General features: G+C 37.1%; 1 non-coding gene across 1 annotated transcript; it reads left to right on the top strand.

The window, feature by feature from the left end:
* The first annotated feature begins 4436 nt into the window (after positions 1 to 4436).
* LOC118009702 lies at positions 4437 to 4539 on the top strand. The gene has a single exon (XR_004678991.1). It is a non-coding gene; the product is annotated as a U6 spliceosomal RNA (small nuclear RNA).
* Positions 4540 to 4908: the final 369 nt, after the last annotated feature.

The following is a 4908-nucleotide window of genomic DNA, read 5'->3' as shown; positions in this document are numbered from 1 at the left end:
TTAGACTTGCAAAGCCATTGAGTTATATTATGAACCAAAGCATGTGATTTAATTTGTTAAACTTCAAGTTATACATATTTTCCAGGCGCTGGCATGATCTATTAGAAAGAGCATATTACCTGAGGTTTGTAATTGTGGCAATAATTATGGCGGTACTTCTGCCAACCTCTCAGGCTTGTATCTGGCATCCAGCCCACTTGTAAATCAGACCCTTTGTTTGCTGGCTGTTGGATGTAAGACAAGTCAATTAAAGCTCCCTACTCGGTAGGCGCAGTGGTGGAGCCTTGACCTACATTAGCTCCATTTTCATAACTCTGAAAATAGAGATTATTATCACCATTTCACAAATTAAAAACCCAAACTTCAGAGAGGTCCAACAGCCATATATAAAGTGCATAGATCAGCCTCTGGCATATAGAAAGTTCTTTTTAACATACTGTCACCCCACGATTAAATACTATGAGGAAGGCCTGCTCTGTTCTGAATAATGGTCAAGGGGGCCTGCTCGAGTCTGAAACTCACTGGGCTAGCATCATGTCCCAGCTCTCTCACTTGTTATTTGTGACCTTGAGCAAGATTCAGCCTCTCCATGACTTGGTTTCCTCATTCATGAGTGAGGGTTATAACTTGATCTCTTTCATTAAGCTGTCTGAAGATTAAATGAAATAACACATGGAAAGCACTTAACGTATTACCAGACACATAAGAAGCGTTCATGGTGATGTGTGTGGAAGTCATCTGTGAAGCATTTAAATGTTCTACATTGTTTGTCTTCATCTAAATTTATAATCACAGACATAAAGCCAAAATAAGATTTTCTGAAAGCAATCATTTTGTAATGACATACAATTCAATATAATAATAGCTCTTTTTCAAAAAGAATAATACCACAGCTCAAAATAAAGAAACCATAGATGTGATAGGATGCTATTTGGCAGTGGGTACACAAAGGGCTTGTATTTAAATTCAAAAATGTCTTTGCATTTTTCCTTTTTTCCTCACATTAAAAAAAAAAATGTTTCAAAGACCACGTATGAAAAGTCAATTTTTAAACGTGTGCTCCAGTAAATAACCAGGCAAGCTAAAATTGTTATGATTGATTGAAATAATTGATTGCCGCCTGCCAACTTTACCTTTCTTAATTATAAAATACAATTTCCGTTTTGCGCTTTCCAACCCAAGGTTTACAAAAGCTGAGAGAACTCTTCTGCTCAGCCTCTGATTATATCAGCAGCGCCACTTTTTCAGGCCCTATCAGACTGGGCTTGGATGATAATTACTTGGGAAGTGTTTGATCTCAATGATGAATACATGATTAGTTTTTCATGAAATCAGTCAACCACACCGCACAGCACTACTCATGTGAAACCTTGTTGATTTAGCTGTTAAAAAGCACACATCTCCCTCAGTTCAGATATGGGACATCTGTCTTTGGGGAAAAGAGGGTGGAAAAAGGGCAAGTTTATGGGTAATGATATTGCAGAGGCAGATATTTAAGGTTTGCTAATTTTCTTCTCAATTATACTCTTCTCTTACCTACTGCATGACCACAGATTCCATCTCAGTTGTGGAATATATCTTTTCTTTAGAAAAAGGGGGGCTTTCATGACACCTTTGCTATCTCTCAACCCCTTAGAGGGTTTTGCCCTGATGAATAATATTTTATATGTGAAATGTTTATGTGATTTTTCATGGAGTGATAACCTCGCTACCGCTTAACTTTGATGAATTGTGATCACCGGTTCTCTTCACTAAAGTGCTTTTACACACCCCTCCCATAAATATATGGCTACTTTTCCTAAAAGGCCTGGGTTGAGGGTGTTTTGTTTCTTTGTTGATTTGTATCTCCTTGTGTGCATTTTTCTGTGATATAGGCTGTTTTTCCAAGAGTCAATGTTCCTTGCATTTTCTTAAATTTCGAGTCATCTAATACTCAGAGATCAGATAAAAGGATTCAATTGTCAGTCTTTACACAACATGCATTTGTTTAAAGAGGTAGAAGCATTGCACTTTGAAAGAAAAGGGAAATGTATTTTATTTTCTGTATTTGCCTGACCTCAGTGACTTTTATTTTTTATTTTTTTTATTATGTTATGTTAATCACCATACATTACATTATTAGTTTTTGATATAGTGTTCCATGATTCATTGTTTGCGTATAACACCCAGTGCTCCATGCAGTACGTGTCCTCCTGAATACCCATCACCAGGCTAACCCATCCCCCCACCACCTCGCTGACTTTTAGAAAAGCCCTAAAATAAAGAATTCTGTAGAGTATTTTTCTAATGGAAGGTTGCTTTCTAAAAATAAGATTTCAAGTCTTTAGCTTCAGTCTCATAATTAAAAACTTACTTTAAAGGAAGAGACCTTTATAGACCTTTATAGACCTGTATAGACCTTTCTCTTTCATTTGGATCATCCTCTTTTAAGAAAAACCCTCAATACGTCAATTATATTTGAGCAAGATGCCTTAAAAAGTATGTCCAGTCTCACATTTAGGTCTTTCAACCATTTTGAGTCTATTTTTGTGTGTGGTGTAAGGAAATGGTCCAGTTTCTATGGACTCTGAGAAACAAACTGAGGGTCCTAGAGGGGAGGGGGGTGGGGGGATGGGTTAGCCTGGTGATGGGTATTAAGGAGGGCACATATTGAATGGATCACTGGGTGTTATACGCAAACAATGAATCATGGAACACTACATCAAAACCTAATGATGTAATGTATGGTGATTAACATAACATAATAAAAAAAAAACTAAAAAAAAAAAAAAGTATGTCCAGTTCTTTGTGGGTAAAAGAAGGTGGAGATTTAGTAAGCAGGACTGAATATTTCAAAATCTAAGCCCGAGCTTTGATGCAATAACTGAGACACTGGGATTCTTTCTCAACCTCGGCACTGTTGACATTTTGGACCAGATCACAGTAATTCTTTTTTTTTTTTTTCCCAAAGATTTTATTTATTTATTTGACAGAGAGAAACACACCAAGAGAGGGAACACAAGCAGGGGGAGTGGGAGAGGGAGAAGCAGGCCTCCTGCTGAGTAGGGAGCCGGATGTGGGGCTCGATCCCAGGACCCTGGGACCATGACCTGAGCCGAAGGCAGACGCTTAACGACTGAGCCACCCAGGCACCCCAGATCACGGTAATTCTTTGTTGTGGAGGCTGTCCTGTGCATTGTGGGATGCTTGGCCACTTTTGTGGCATCCACCTACTGGATGCCAGTAACACCCCCCTCACCCCAATCTCGACAATCACTGGTGTCTCCAAACATTGCCAAGTGATTTATGGGAACAAAACCGCCTCCAACTGAGAACTACTACTTTAGACAAGAAAATTTGAGAAAGATGGGCTTACGTTATCCAAATAATTGCCTTTACTTCCTCTTACAGATAAGCTTATTTTTCTTATGGAGGGTGAAGAATGCTACAGACCTGTATCATTTCTTTAACAGAAGGGGAATCAGGCATTAATGCATGTTAATGAGACATATTTGTCCGGTAGATAAAGAATAGACTCTGAATAATATGCAAATGCCAATGACTAGTTACGACCACAGCCTGTCTTCATTTTTATAACAATGCAATTCTACAGCTGGAACTCAGCTTTTTGGATTAAAAAAAAGTAGAAAAAATACATTCAAAAAGGATAACAGTTAAAAGAGTAGACAGTTCATTGTGATGATAGGTTTTGAATAAATTTGATAAATTCTAACATTACAATTAGATCATTTTATTGATATAAACTGTCTAAACATATCCCTATTACACTAGAAAAATACATGATGTCTTCACAACACTGCAAATATAACCAAATTGAAAACGAGCAAAAACCATGGCATGCTTACAGGAAGATTACCCCAGTGCTGTGAAATCTTTGACTCCTCACGGAACTATTATCTCATTATTCTGATCCAAAGGAACAACAGGCAGGCTGACAATAAAAAATTTAAAAAAATTTAAAAATTAAACTGTAGTGTAGTGCAATTTCTGTCATTTGGAGCTAATGAATGCATTTCAGTATTGAGCAGCAACCACACTAGTAACAACACAAACACCACTGATTTGGAGTAATAAATTTTAGGGCATGGCAGACTCATATTACTATAATAAGCTCAAACATTCATTTCACATTAAGAAAACATATAGCCAACACTAGACCATCAAGATACCTATTTTTTTTCTTCCAACAGAACCACTTGGCTTTAAAAAGGAATCCACAGTACTTGTTATATTTACATCCAGAATAAACCTGAAAAGCAACCATGCGAATTGGTTCTCTCATCACCACCGCCAAAAGTGTGGCTTGATTATCAGTGGAATTATTTATTGCTATTGCATATGATGTTGTTATCATTGCTTTGATTTTTTTTCCTATGGTCTACTCAAACAATTCTTCAGGATCTCCAAATCAGGGTGTTGGACGGTTCAAAGAATGCTTGCTTCAGTGGCACATATACTAAAATTAGAGCAATGCAGACAATATGAGCTTGACCCCTGGACAAAGATGACATGCTAATTTGTGAAGCATTCTATATTTTTTAAAAGCCTTAATCACAGCTAAAGAAGCTAACATTCATTGAGTTTTTAAAATGAGATTTTTACAATGTGACAAGTGGGGCTATAAACTCTTTAAATATATCATTTCATTTACTCTTTTAAAAACCCTATGAGGTAGGTGCCTTCATTACCCTGACTTGCAGATGAAGGGACCTTTGAGGAAATGCAGCTGGGATTTGAGCAAGACAGGCTCTCTCTGGAATTTGCTCTCTTAACATTAACCTATATATATCTCTTAATGTGTTTTATAACAGTGCACATGTTTCATCTTTTTTTGTTGTTTACAATAAGTCTGTGACATAAGTGGTATACAATGGTTAAGTCATGTCTTTGATGAAGTGAGGCCCAGAA

The sequence above is a fragment of the Mirounga leonina genome, unplaced genomic scaffold (genome assembly GCF_011800145.1).
Source record: "Mirounga leonina isolate KUSES-001 unplaced genomic scaffold, KU_Mleo_1.0 Mir_127, whole genome shotgun sequence".
Lineage (NCBI taxonomy): Eukaryota > Metazoa > Chordata > Mammalia > Carnivora > Phocidae > Mirounga > Mirounga leonina.
Note: the sequence above shows the minus strand (reverse complement) of the source record. Positions and strands in the feature narration are given on the sequence as shown.